The sequence below is a fragment of the Lissotriton helveticus genome, chromosome 2_1 (assembly GCF_964261635.1).
Source record: "Lissotriton helveticus chromosome 2_1, aLisHel1.1, whole genome shotgun sequence".
Taxonomy (NCBI): Eukaryota; Metazoa; Chordata; class Amphibia; order Caudata; family Salamandridae; genus Lissotriton; species Lissotriton helveticus.
Window position 1 is genome coordinate 1630534755 of NC_136059.1, and position 15835 is coordinate 1630550589.

Below are 15835 nucleotides of genomic sequence, written 5' to 3' on the forward strand. Positions count from 1 at the left end.
TCATGCGAGAACGTTCAATTTTTCATGCAAAACGATCGATGACCCGCGACCTGATGAAATTGCTCTGAGATGACCAAAATGGTCAGTTTTAAAACCTTCCATCTTTCAACTAATTCTGACTTTCAGAGGTGGATCATCACTTTTGGAGATAAAATGAGCATCTTTATCGTCATTTTCATGCTTCTAAGGAGCCAAAACTCAAGATTTGGCTCATGGTTAAAAGTGAATTAAAAGGACCCAAATGCTCACTTCGAGGGCTTAAAACGTGTTTATTCACTGCGGGAAGAGATATAAACAACATTTAGAGTAAATTAAAGTTCATGCAAGAACGTTCAATTTTTCATGCAAAACGATCGATGACCCGCGACCTGATGAAATTGCTCCGAGATGACCAAAATGGTCCGTTTTGAAAATTGTCATCTTTCAACTAATTTTGACTCTCAGAGGTGGATCATCACTTTTGGAGATAAAATGAGCATCTTTATCGTCATTTTCATGCTTCTAGGGAGCCAAAACTCAAGATTTGGCTCATGGTTAAAAGTGACTTAAAAAGGCCCAAATGTTCACTTCGAGGGCTTAAAACGTGTTTATTCACTGTGGGAAGAGATATAAACAACATTTAGAGTAAAATAATGTTCATGCGAGAACGTTGAATTTTTCATGCAAAACGATCGTTGACCCGCGACCTGATGAAATTGCTCTGAGATGACCAAAATGGTCCGTTTTGAAAATGTTCTTCTTTCAACTAATTTTTACTCTCAGAGGTGGATCATCTCTTTTGGAGCTAAAATGAGCATCTTTATAGTCATTTTCATGCTTCTAGGGAGCCAAAACTCAAGATTTGGCTCATGGTTAAAAGTGAATTAAAAGGACCCAAATGCTCACTTCGAGGGCTTAAAACGTGTTTATTCACTGCGTGAAGAGATATAAACAACATTTAGAGTAAATTAAAGTTCATGCAAGAACGTTCAATTTTTCATGCAAAACGATCGATGACCCGCGACCTGATGAAATTGCTCCGAGATGACCAAAATGGTCCGTTTTGAAAATTGTCATCTTTCAACTAATTTTGACTCTCAGAGGTGGATCATCACTTTTGGAGATAAAATGAGCATCTTTATCGTCATTTTCATGCTTCTAGGGAGCCAAAACTCAAGATTTGGCTCATGGTTAAAAGTGACTTAAAAAGGCCCAAATGCTCACTTCGAGGGCTTAAAACGTGTTTATTCACTGCGGGAAGAGATATAAACAACATTTAGAGTAAATTAATGTTCATGCGAGAACGTTCAATTTTTCATGAAAAACGATCCATGACCCGCGACCTGATGAAATTGCTCTGAGATGACCAAAATAGTCCGTTTTGAAAATGTTCATCTTTCAACTAATTTTGACTCTCAGAGGTGTATCATCACTTTTGGAGATAAAATGAGCATCTTTATCGTCATTTTCATGCTTCTAGGGAGTCAAAACTCAAGATTTGGCTCATGGTTAAAAGTGACTTAAAAAGGCCCAAATGCTCACTTCGAGGGCTTAAAACGTGTTTATTCACTGCGGGAAGAGATATAAACAACATTTAGAGTAAAATAATGTTCATGCGAGAACGTTCAATTTTTCATGCAAAACGATCGTTGACCCGCGACCTGATGAAATTGCTCTGAGATGACCAAAATGGTCCGTTTTGAAAATGTTCATCTTTCAACTAATTTTTACTCTCAGAGGTGGATCATCAGTTTTGGAGCTAAAATGAGCATCTTTATAGTCATTTTCATGCTTCTAGGGAGCCAAAACTCAAGATTTGGCTCATGGGTAAAAGTGACTTAAAAGGACCCAAATGCTCACTTCGAGGGCTTAAAACATGTTTATTCACTGCGGGAAGAGATATAAACAACATTTAGAGTAAATTATTGTTCATCCGAGAATGTTCAATTTTTCATGCAAAACGATCGATGACCCGCGACCTGATGAAATTGCTCTGAGATGACCAAAATGGTCCGTTTTAAAACCTTCCATCTTTCAACTAATTCTGACTTTCAGAGGTGGATCATCACTTTTGGAGATAAAATGAGCATCTTTATCGTCATTTTCATGCTTCTAAGGAGCAAAAACTCAAGATTTGGCTCATGGTTAAAAGTGAATTAAAGAACCCAAATGCTCACTTCGAGGGCTTAAAACTTGTTTATTCACTGCGGGAAGAGATATAAACAACATTTAGAGTAAATTAATGTTCATGCAAGAACGTTCAATTTTTCATGCAAAACGATCGATGACCCGCGATCTGATGAAATTGCTCCGAGATGACCAAAATGGTCCGTTTTGAAAATGTTCATCTTTCAACTAATTTTGACTCTCAGAGGTGGATCATCACTTTTGGAGATAAAATGAGCATCTTTATCGTCATTTTCATGCTCCTAAGGAGCCAAAACTCAAGATTTGGCTCATGGTTAAAAGTGAATTAAAAGGACCAAAATGCTCACTTCGAGGGCTTAAAACGTGTTTATTCACTGCGGGAAGAGATATAAACAACATTTAGAGTAAATTAATGTTCATGCAAGAACGTTCAATTTTTCATGCAAAACGATCGATGACCAGCGACCTGATGAAATTGCTCCGAGATGACCAAAATGGTCCGTTTTGAAATTTTTCATCTTTCAACTAATTTTGACTCTCAGAGGTGGATCATCACTTTTGGAGATAAAATGAGCATCTTTATCGTCATTTTCATGCTTCTAGGGAGCCAAAACTCAAGATTTGGCTCATGGTTAAAAGTGACTTAAAAAGGCCCAAATGCTCACTTCGAGGGCTTAAAACGTGTTTATTCACTGCGGGAAGAGATATAAACAACATTTAGAGTAAATTAATGTTCATGCAAAAACGTTCAATTTTTCATGAAAAACGATCGATGACCCGCGACCTGATGAAATTGTTCTGAGATGACCAAAATAGTCCGTTTTGAAAATGTTCATCTTTCAACTAATTTTGACTCTCAGAGGTGTATCATCACTTTTGGAGATAAAATGAGCATCTTTATCGTCATTTTCATGCTTCTAGGGAGCCAAAACTCAAATTTGGCTCATGGTTAAAAGTGACTTAAAAAGGCCCAAATGCTCACTTCGAGGGCTTAAAACGTGTTTATTCACTGCGGGAAGAGATATAAACAACATTTAGAGTAAATTATTGTTCATCCGAGAACGTTCAATTTTTCATGCAAAACGATCGATGACCCGCGATCTGATGAAATTGCTCCGAGATGACCAAAATGGTCCGTTTTGAAAAGTTTCATCTTTCAACTAATTTTGACTCTCAGAGGTGGATCATCACTTTTGGAGATAAAATGAGCATCTTTATCGTCATTTTCAAGCTTCTAGGGAGCCAAAACTCAAGATTTGGCTCATGGTTAAAAGTGACTTAAAAAGGCCCAAATGCTCACTTCGAAGGCTTAAAACGTGTTTATTCACTGCGGGAAGAGATATAAACAACATTTAGAGTAAATTAATGTTCATGCAAGAACGTTCAATTTTTCATGCAAAACGATCGATGACCCGCGATCTGATGAAATTGCTCCGAGATGACCAAACTGGTCCGTTTTGAAAATTTTCATCTTTCAACTAATTTTGACTCTCCGAGGTGGATCATCACTTTTGGAGATAAAATGAGCATCTTTATCGTCATTTTCATGCTTCTAGGGAGCCAAAACTCAAGATTTGGCTCATGGTTAAAAGTGACTTAAAAAGGCCCAAATGCTCACTTCGAGGGCTTAAAACGTGTTTATTCACTGCGGGAAGAGATATAAACAACATTTAGAGTAAATTATTGTTGATGCGAGAACGTTCAATTTTTCATGCAAAACGATCGATGACCCGCGACCTGATGAAATTGCTCTGAGATGACCAAAATGGTCCGTTTTAAAACCTTCCATCTTTCAACTAATACTGACTTTCAGAGGTGGATCATCACTTTTGGAGATTAAATGAGCATCTTTATCGTCATTTTCATGCTTCTAAGGAGCCAAAACTCAAGATTTGGCTCATGGTTAAAAGTGAATTAAAAGGACCCAAATGCTCACTTCGAGGGCTTAAAACGTGTTTATTCACTGCGGGAAGAGATATAAACAACATTTAGAGTAAATTAATGTTCATGCAAGAACGTTCAATTTTTCATGCAAAACGATCGATGACCCGCGACCTGATGAAATTGCTCAGAGATGACCAAAATGGTCCGTTTTGAAAATTTTCATCTTTCAACTAATTTTGACTCTCAGAGGTGGATCATCACTTTTGGAGATAAAATGAGCATCTTTATCGTCATTTTCATGCTTCTAGGGAGCCAAAACTCAAGATTTGGCTCATGGTTAAAAGTGACTTAAAAAGGCCCAAATGCTCACTTCGAGGGCTTAAAACGTGTTTATTCACTGCGGGAAGAGATATAAACAACATTTAGAGTAAATTAATGTTCATGCAAGAACGTTCAATTTTTCATGCAAAACGATCGATGACCCGCGACCTGATGAAATTGCTACGAGATGACCAAAATGGTCCGTTTTGAAAATTTTCATCTTTCAACTAATTTTGACTCTCAGAGGTGGATCATCACTTTTGGAGATAAAATGAGCATCTTTATCGTCATTTCATGCTTCTAGGGAGCCAAAACTCAAGATTTGGCTCATGGTTAAAAGTGACTTAAAAAGGCCCAAATGCTAACTTCGAGGGCTTAAAACGTGTTTAGTCACTGCGGGAAGAGATATAAACAACATTTCGAGTAAATTATTGTTCATGCGAGAACGTTCAATTTTTCATGCAAAACGATCGATGACCCGCGACCTGATGAAATTGCTCCGAGATGACCAAAATGGTCCGTTTTGAAAATTTTCATCTTTCAACTAATTTTGACTCTCAGAGGTGGATCATCACTTTTGGATATAAAATGAGCATCTTTATCGTCATTTTCATGCTTCTAGGGAGCCAAAACTCAAGATTTGGCTCATGGTTAAAAGTGACTTAAAAGGACCCAAATGTTCACTTCGAGGGCTTAAAATGTGTTTATTCACTGCGGGAAGAGATATAAACAACATTTAGAGTAAATTACTGTTTATGCGAGAACGTTCAATTTTTCATGGAAAACGATCGATGACCCGCGACCTGATGAAAGTGCTCTGAGATGACCAAAATGGTCCGTTTTAAAACCTTCCATCTTTCAACTAATTCTGACTTTCAGAGGTGGATCATCACTTTTGGAGATAAAATGAGCATCTTTATCGTCATTTTCATGCTTCTAAGGAGCCAAAACTCAAGATTTGGCTCATGGTTCAAAGTGAATTAAAGAACCCAAATGCTCACTTCGAGGGCTTAAAACTTGTTTATTCACTGCGGGAAGAGATATAAACAACATTTAGAGTAAATTAATGTTCATGCAAGAACGTTCAATTTTTCATGCAAAACGATCGATGACCCGCGACCTGATGAAATTGCTCCGAGATGACCAAAATGGTCCGTTTTGAAAATTTTCATCTTTCAACTAATTTTGACTCTCAGAGGTGGATCATCACTTTTGGAGATAAAATGAGCATCTTTATCGTCATTTTCATGCTTCTAGGGAGCCAAAACTCAATATTTGGCTCATGGTTAAAAGTGACTTAAAAAGGACCAAATGCTCACTTCGAGGGCTTAAAACGTGTTTATTCACTGCGGGAAGAGATATATACAACATTTAGAGTAAATTATTGTTCATGCGAGAACGTTCAATTTTTCATGCAAAACGATCGATGACCCGCGACCTGATGAAATTGCTCTGAGATGACCAAAATGGTCAGTTTTAAAACCTTCCATCTTTCAACTAATTCTGACTTTCAGAGGTGGATCATCACTTTTGGAGATAAAATGAGCATCTTTATCGTCATTTTCATGCTTCTAAGGAGCCAAAACTCAAGATTTGGCTCATGGTTAAAAGTGAATTAAAAGGACCCAAATGCTCACTTCGAGGGCTTAAAACGTGTTTATTCACTGCGGGAAGAGATATAAACAACATTTAGAGTAAATTAAAGTTCATGCAAGAACGTTCAATTTTTCATGCAAAACGATCGATGACCCGCGACCTGATGAAATTGCTCCGAGATGACCAAAATGGTCCGTTTTGAAAATTGTCATCTTTCAACTAATTTTGACTCTCAGAGGTGGATCATCACTTTTGGAGATAAAATGAGCATCTTTATCGTCATTTTCATGCTTCTAGGGAGCCAAAACTCAAGATTTGGCTCATGGTTAAAAGTGACTTAAAAAGGCCCAAATGTTCACTTCGAGGGCTTAAAACGTGTTTATTCACTGTGGGAAGAGATATAAACAACATTTAGAGTAAAATAATGTTCATGCGAGAACGTTGAATTTTTCATGCAAAACGATCGTTGACCCGCGACCTGATGAAATTGCTCTGAGATGACCAAAATGGTCCGTTTTGAAAATGTTCTTCTTTCAACTAATTTTTACTCTCAGAGGTGGATCATCTCTTTTGGAGCTAAAATGAGCATCTTTATAGTCATTTTCATGCTTCTAGGGAGCCAAAACTCAAGATTTGGCTCATGGGTAAAAGTGACTTAAAAGGATCCAAATGCTCACTTCGAGGGCTTAAAACATGTTTAGTCACTGCGGGAAGAGATATAAACAACATTTAGAGTAAATTATTGTTCATGCGAGAACGTTCAATTTTTCATGCAAAACGATCGATGACCCGCGACCTGATGAAATTGCTCCGAGATGACCAAAATGGTCCGTTTAGAAAAATTTCATCTTTTAACTAATTTTGACTCTCAGAGGTGGATCATCACTTTTGGATATAAAATGAGCATCTTTATCGTCATTTTCATGCTTCTAGGGAGCCAAAACTCAAGATTTGGCTCATGGTTAAAAGTGACTTAAAAACGCCCAAATGCTCACTTTGAGGGATTAAAACGTGTTTATTCACTGCGGGAAGAGATATAAACAACATTTAGAGTAAATTAATGTTCATGCAAGAACGTTCAATTTTTCATGCAAAACGATCGATGACCCGCGACCTGATGAAATTGCTCCGAGATGTCCATAATGGTCCGTTTTGAAAATTTTCATCTTTCAACTAATTTTGACTCTCAGAGGTGGATCATCACTTTTGGATATAAAATGAGCATCTTTATCGTCATTTTCATGCTTCTAGGGAGGCAAAACTCAAGATTTGGCTCATGGTTAAAAGTGACTTAAAAAGGCCCAAATGCTCACTTCGAGGGCTTAAAACGTGTTTATTCACTGCGGGAAGAGATATAAACAACATTTAGAGTAAATTATTGTTCATCCGAGAACGTTCAATTTTTCATGCAAAACGATCGATGACCCGCGACCTGATGAAATTGCTCCGAGATGACCAAAATGGTCCGTTTTAAAACATTCCATCTTTCAACTAATTCTGACTTTTAGAGGTGGATCATCACTTTTGGAGATAAAATGAGCATCTTTATCGTCATTTTCATGCTTCTAGGGAGCCAAAACTCAAGATTTGGCTCATGGTTAAAAGTGACTTAAAAAGGCCCAAATGCTCACTTCGAGGGCTTAAAACGTGTTTATTCACTGCGGGAAGAGATATAAACAACACTTAGAGTAAAGTAATGTTCATGCGAGAACGTTCAATTTTTCATGAAAAACGATCCATGACCCGCGACCTGATGAAATTGCTCTGAGATGACCAAAATAGTCCGTTTTGAAAATGTTCATCTTTCAACTAATTTTGACTCTCAGAGGTGTATCATCACTTTTGGAGATAAAATGAGCATCTTTATCGTCATTTTCATGCTTCTAGGGAGTCAAAACTCAAGATTTGGCTCATGGTTAAAAGTGACTTAAAAAGGCCCAAATGCTCACTTCGAGGGCTTAAAACGTGTTTATTCACTGCGGGAAGAGATATAAACAACATTTAGAGTAAAATAATGTTCATGCGAGAACGTTCAATTTTTCATGCAAAACGATCGTTGACCCGCGACCTGATGAAATTGCTCTGAGATGACCAAAATGGTCCGTTTTGAAAATGTTCATCTTTCAACTAATTTTTACTCTCAGAGGTGGATCATCAGTTTTGGAGCTAAAATGAGCATCTTTATAGTCATTTTCATGCTTCTAGGGAGCCAAAACTCAAGATTTGGCTCATGGGTAAAAGTGACTTAAAAGGACCCAAATGCTCACTTCGAGGGATTAAAACATGTTTATTCACTGCGGGAAGAGATATAAACAACATTTAGAGTAAATTATTGTTCATCCGAGAACGTTCAATTTTTCATGCAAAACGATCGATGACCCGCGACCTGATGAAATTGCTCTGAGATGACCAAAATGGTCCGTTTTAAAACCTTCCATCTTTCAACTAATTCTGACTTTCAGAGGTGGATCATCACTTTTGGAGATAAAATGAGCATCTTTATCGTCATTTTCATGCTTCTAAGGAGCCAAAACTCAAGATTTGGCTCATGGTTCAAAGTGAATTAAAGAACCCAAATGCTCACTTCGAGGGCTTAAAACTTGTTTATTCACTGCGGGAAGAGATATAAACAACATTTAGAGTAAATTAATGTTCATGCAAGAACGTTCAATTTTTCATGCAAAACGATCGATGACCCGCGACCTGATGAAATTGCTCCGAGATGACCAAAATGGTCCGTTTTGAAAATTTTCATCTTTCAACTAATTTTGACTCTCAGAGGTGGATCATCACTTTTGGAGATAAAACGAGCATCTTTATCGTCATTTTCATGCTTCTAGGGAGCCAAAACTCAATATTTGGCTCATGGTTAAAAGTGACTTAAAAAGGACCAAATGGTCACTTCGAGGGCTTAAAACGTGTTTATTCACTGCGGGAAGAGATATATACAACATTTAGAGTAAATTATTGTTCATGCGAGAACATTCAATTTTTCATGCAAAACGCTCGATGACCCGCGACCTGATGAAATTGCTCTGAGATGACCAAAATGGTCAGTTTTAAAACCTTCCATCTTTCAACTAATTCTGACTTTCAGAGGTGGATCATCACTTTTGGAGATAAAATGAGCATCTTTATCGTCATTTTCATGCTTCTAAGGAGCCAAAACTCAAGATTTGGCTCATGGTTAAAAGTGAATTAAAAGGACCCAAATGCTCACTTCGAGGGCTTAAAACGTGTTTATTCACTGCGTGAAGAGATATAAACAACATTTAGAGTAAATTAAAGTTCATGCAAGAACGTTCAATTTTTCATGCAAAACGATCGATGACCCGCGACCTGATGAAATTGCTCCGAGATGACCAAAATGGTCCGTTTTGAAAATTGTCATCTTTCAACTAATTTTGACTCTCAGAGGTGGATCATCACTTTTGGAGATAAAATGAGCATCTTTATCGTCATTTTCATGCTTCTAGGGAGCCAAAACTCAAGATTTGGCTCATGGTTAAAAGTGACTTAAAAAGGCCCAAATGCTCACTTCGAGGGCTTAAAACGTGTTTATTCACTGCGGGAAGAGATATAAACAACATTTAGAGTAAATTAATGTTCATGCGAGAACGTTCAATTTTTCATGAAAAACGATCCATGACCCGCGACCTGATGAAATTGCTCTGAGATGACCAAAATAGTCCGTTTTGAAAATGTTCATCTTTCAACTAATTTTGACTCTCAGAGGTGTATCATCACTTTTGGAGATAAAATGAGCATCTTTATCGTCATTTTCATGCTTCTAGGGAGTCAAAACTCAAGATTTGGCTCATGGTTAAAAGTGACTTAAAAAGGCCCAAATGCTCACTTCGAGGGCTTAAAACGTGTTTATTCACTGCGGGAAGAGATATAAACAACATTTAGAGTAAAATAATGTTCATGCGAGAACGTTCAATTTTTCATGCAAAACGATCGTTGACCCGCGACCTGATGAAATTGCTCTGAGATGACCAAAATGGTCCGTTTTGAAAATGTTCATCTTTCAACTAATTTTTACTCTCAGAGGTGGATCATCAGTTTTGGAGCTAAAATGAGCATCTTTATAGTCATTTTCATGCTTCTAGGGAGCCAAAACTCAAGATTTGGCTCATGGGTAAAAGTGACTTAAAAGGACCCAAATGCTCACTTCGAGGGCTTAAAACATGTTTATTCACTGCGGGAAGAGATATAAACAACATTTAGAGTAAATTATTGTTCATCCGAGAATGTTCAATTTTTCATGCAAAACGATCGATGACCCGCGACCTGATGAAATTGCTCTGAGATGACCAAAATGGTCCGTTTTAAAACCTTCCATCTTTCAACTAATTCTGACTTTCAGAGGTGGATCATCACTTTTGGAGATAAAATGAGCATCTTTATCGTCATTTTCATGCTTCTAAGGAGCAAAAACTCAAGATTTGGCTCATGGTTAACAGTGAATTAAAGAACCCAAATGCTCACTTCGAGGGCTTAAAACTTGTTTATTCACTGCGGGAAGAGATATAAACAACATTTAGAGTAAATTAATGTTCATGCAAGAACGTTCAATTTTTCATGCAAAACGATCGATGACCCGCGATCTGATGAAATTGCTCCGAGATGACCAAAATGGTCCGTTTTGAAAATGTTCATCTTTCAACTAATTTTGACTCTCAGAGGTGGATCATCACTTTTGGAGATAAAATGAGCATCTTTATCGTCATTTTCATGCTCCTAAGGAGCCAAAACTCAAGATTTGGCTCATGGTTAAAAGTGAATTAAAAGGACCAAAATGCTCACTTCGAGGGCTTAAAACGTGTTTATTCACTGCGGGAAGAGATATAAACAACATTTAGAGTAAATTAATGTTCATGCAAGAACGTTCAATTTTTCATGCAAAACGATCGATGACCAGCGACCTGATGAAATTGCTCCGAGATGACCAAAATGCGACCCTCAACACCCCCCCGCCCGTGAACCACGGCTGCCCGCGAGGTCCCCAGAGGCACCCGACTCCTTACCTGGCCACGTGCACGGCACCCCTCTCTCTCTGCTCCGCGCCTGACGCCGGATCCAACGACCGCTGCGCTCCCTCGATATCCGAAGTCCTCCGACCAAGCTCCTCTCTCGTTGCCGCTCTCCCTCGACAATCCAACGGGAGACGCGGGCTAAAAAGTTAAAGAAGACTAAGCCTGGAGTCCACGAGTCAGCAGCGGGTCCACACAGTCCAGCAGGGGCAAGGGAGAAGAGACCCCGGTCAAGGGATCTTGACCTTACATAGGCCCGGGGTCTCCGCCCCCCGCACAAACCGGATGCGCGTCACCCGCGACCCGGAAGGGATCCAACCATGCGAGAGGGGGAGGCGGCCGACTGTCATTGGCCGCCCCCCCTGCTACCACTGTGGGCGGGGGCCGGAGGGGACGTGCCCTAAGGGCGCGCCTCGTGAAGCGCGTCGCTTGGCAAAAGTGACTTAAAAAGGCCCAAATGCTCACTTCGAGGGCTTAAAACGTGTTTATTCACTGCGGGAAGAGATATAAACAACATTTAGAGTAAAATAATGTTCATGCGAGAACGTTCAATTTTTCATGCAAAACGATCGTTGACCCGCGACCTGATGAAATTGCTCTGAGATGACCAAAATGGTCCGTTTTGAAAATGTTCATCTTTCAACTAATTTTTACTCTCAGAGGTGGATCATCAGTTTTGGAGCTAAAATGAGCATCTTTATAGTCATTTTCATGCTTCTAGGGAGCCAAAACTCAAGATTTGGCTCATGGGTAAAAGTGACTTAAAAGGACCCAAATGCTCACTTCGAGGGATTAAAACATGTTTATTCACTGCGGGAAGAGATATAAACAACATTTAGAGTAAATTATTGTTCATCCGAGAACGTTCAATTTTTCATGCAAAACGATCGATGACCCGCGACCTGATGAAATTGCTCTGAGATGACCAAAATGGTCCGTTTTAAAACCTTCCATCTTTCAACTAATTCTGACTTTCAGAGGTGGATCATCACTTTTGGAGATAAAATGAGCATCTTTATCGTCATTTTCATGCTTCTAAGGAGCCAAAACTCAAGATTTGGCTCATGGTTCAAAGTGAATTAAAGAACCCAAATGCTCACTTCGAGGGCTTAAAACTTGTTTATTCACTGCGGGAAGAGATATAAACAACATTTAGAGTAAATTAATGTTCATGCAAGAACGTTCAATTTTTCATGCAAAACGATCGATGACCCGCGACCTGATGAAATTGCTCCGAGATGACCAAAATGGTCCGTTTTGAAAATTTTCATCTTTCAACTAATTTTGACTCTCAGAGGTGGATCATCACTTTTGGAGATAAAACGAGCATCTTTATCGTCATTTTCATGCTTCTAGGGAGCCAAAACTCAATATTTGGCTCATGGTTAAAAGTGACTTAAAAAGGACCAAATGGTCACTTCGAGGGCTTAAAACGTGTTTATTCACTGCGGGAAGAGATATATACAACATTTAGAGTAAATTATTGTTCATGCGAGAACATTCAATTTTTCATGCAAAACGCTCGATGACCCGCGACCTGATGAAATTGCTCTGAGATGACCAAAATGGTCAGTTTTAAAACCTTCCATCTTTCAACTAATTCTGACTTTCAGAGGTGGATCATCACTTTTGGAGATAAAATGAGCATCTTTATCGTCATTTTCATGCTTCTAAGGAGCCAAAACTCAAGATTTGGCTCATGGTTAAAAGTGAATTAAAAGGACCCAAATGCTCACTTCGAGGGCTTAAAACGTGTTTATTCACTGCGTGAAGAGATATAAACAACATTTAGAGTAAATTAAAGTTCATGCAAGAACGTTCAATTTTTCATGCAAAACGATCGATGACCCGCGACCTGATGAAATTGCTCCGAGATGACCAAAATGGTCCGTTTTGAAAATTGTCATCTTTCAACTAATTTTGACTCTCAGAGGTGGATCATCACTTTTGGAGATAAAATGAGCATCTTTATCGTCATTTTCATGCTTCTAGGGAGCCAAAACTCAAGATTTGGCTCATGGTTAAAAGTGACTTAAAAAGGCCCAAATGCTCACTTCGAGGGCTTAAAACGTGTTTATTCACTGCGGGAAGAGATATAAACAACATTTAGAGTAAATTAATGTTCATGCGAGAACGTTCAATTTTTCATGAAAAACGATCCATGACCCGCGACCTGATGAAATTGCTCTGAGATGACCAAAATAGTCCGTTTTGAAAATGTTCATCTTTCAACTAATTTTGACTCTCAGAGGTGTATCATCACTTTTGGAGATAAAATGAGCATCTTTATCGTCATTTTCATGCTTCTAGGGAGTCAAAACTCAAGATTTGGCTCATGGTTAAAAGTGACTTAAAAAGGCCCAAATGCTCACTTCGAGGGCTTAAAACGTGTTTATTCACTGCGGGAAGAGATATAAACAACATTTAGAGTAAAATAATGTTCATGCGAGAACGTTCAATTTTTCATGCAAAACGATCGTTGACCCGCGACCTGATGAAATTGCTCTGAGATGACCAAAATGGTCCGTTTTGAAAATGTTCATCTTTCAACTAATTTTTACTCTCAGAGGTGGATCATCAGTTTTGGAGCTAAAATGAGCATCTTTATAGTCATTTTCATGCTTCTAGGGAGCCAAAACTCAAGATTTGGCTCATGGGTAAAAGTGACTTAAAAGGACCCAAATGCTCACTTCGAGGGCTTAAAACATGTTTATTCACTGCGGGAAGAGATATAAACAACATTTAGAGTAAATTATTGTTCATCCGAGAATGTTCAATTTTTCATGCAAAACGATCGATGACCCGCGACCTGATGAAATTGCTCTGAGATGACCAAAATGGTCCGTTTTAAAACCTTCCATCTTTCAACTAATTCTGACTTTCAGAGGTGGATCATCACTTTTGGAGATAAAATGAGCATCTTTATCGTCATTTTCATGCTTCTAAGGAGCAAAAACTCAAGATTTGGCTCATGGTTAACAGTGAATTAAAGAACCCAAATGCTCACTTCGAGGGCTTAAAACTTGTTTATTCACTGCGGGAAGAGATATAAACAACATTTAGAGTAAATTAATGTTCATGCAAGAACGTTCAATTTTTCATGCAAAACGATCGATGACCCGCGATCTGATGAAATTGCTCCGAGATGACCAAAATGGTCCGTTTTGAAAATGTTCATCTTTCAACTAATTTTGACTCTCAGAGGTGGATCATCACTTTTGGAGATAAAATGAGCATCTTTATCGTCATTTTCATGCTCCTAAGGAGCCAAAACTCAAGATTTGGCTCATGGTTAAAAGTGAATTAAAAGGACCAAAATGCTCACTTCGAGGGCTTAAAACGTGTTTATTCACTGCGGGAAGAGATATAAACAACATTTAGAGTAAATTAATGTTCATGCAAGAACGTTCAATTTTTCATGCAAAACGATCGATGACCAGCGACCTGATGAAATTGCTCCGAGATGACCAAAATGGTCCGTTTTGAAATTTTTCATCTTTCAACTAATTTTGACTCTCAGAGGTGGATCATCACTTTTGGAGATAAAATGAGCATCTTTATCGTCATTTTCATGCTTCTAGGGAGCCAAAACTCAAGATTTGGCTCATGGTTAAAAGTGACTTAAAAAGGCCCAAATGCTCACTTCGAGGGCTTAAAACGTGTTTATTCACTGCGGGAAGAGATATAAACAACATTTAGAGTAAATTAATGTTCATGCAAAAACGTTCAATTTTTCATGAAAAACGATCGATGACCCGCGACCTGATGAAATTGTTCTGAGATGACCAAAATAGTCCGTTTTGAAAATGTTCATCTTTCAACTAATTTTGACTCTCAGAGGTGTATCATCACTTTTGGAGATAAAATGAGCATCTTTATCGTCATTTTCATGCTTCTAGGGAGTCAAAACTCAAGATTTGGCTCATGGTTAAAAGTGACTTAAAAAGGCCCAAATGCTCACTTCGAGGGCTTAAAACGTGTTTATTCACTGCGGGAAGAGATATAAACAACATTTAGAGTAAATTAATGTTCATGCGAGAACGTTCAATTTTTCATGCAAAACGATCGATGACCCGCGACCTGATGAAATTGCTCTGAGATGACCAAAATAGTCCGTTTTGAAAATGTTCATCTTTCAACTAATTTTGACTCTCAGAGGTGGATCGTCACTTTTGGAGATAAAATGAGCATCTTTATCGTCATTTTCATACTTCTAGGGAGCCAAAACTCAAGATTTGGCTCATGGTTAAAAGTGACTTAAAAAGGCCCAAATGCTCACTTCGAGGGCTTAAAACGTGTTTATTCACTGTGGGAAGAGATATAAACAACATTTAGAGTAAAATAATGTTCATGCGAGAACGTTGAATTTTTCATGCAAAACGATCGATGACCCGCGACCTGATGAAATTGCTCTGAGATGACCAAAATGGTCCGTTTTAAAACCTTCCATCTTTCAACTAATTCTGACTTTCAGAGGTGGATCATCACTTTTGGAGATAAAATGAGCATCTTTATCGTCATTTTCATGCTTCTAAGGAGCCAAAACTCAAGATTTGGCTCATGGTTAAAAGTGACTTAAAAACGCCCAAATGCTCACTTTGAGGGATTAATACGTGTTTATTCACTGCGGGAAGAGATATAAACAACATTTAGAGTAAATTAATGTTCATGCAAGAACGTTCAATTTTTCATGCAAAACAATCGATGACCCGCGACCTGATGAAATTGCTCCGAGATGTCCAAAATGGTCCGTTTTGAAAATTTTCATCTTTCAACTAATTTTGACTCTCAGAGGTGGATCATCACTTTTGGATATAAAATGAGCATCTTTATCGTCATTTTCATGCTTCTAGGGAGCCAAAACTCAAGAT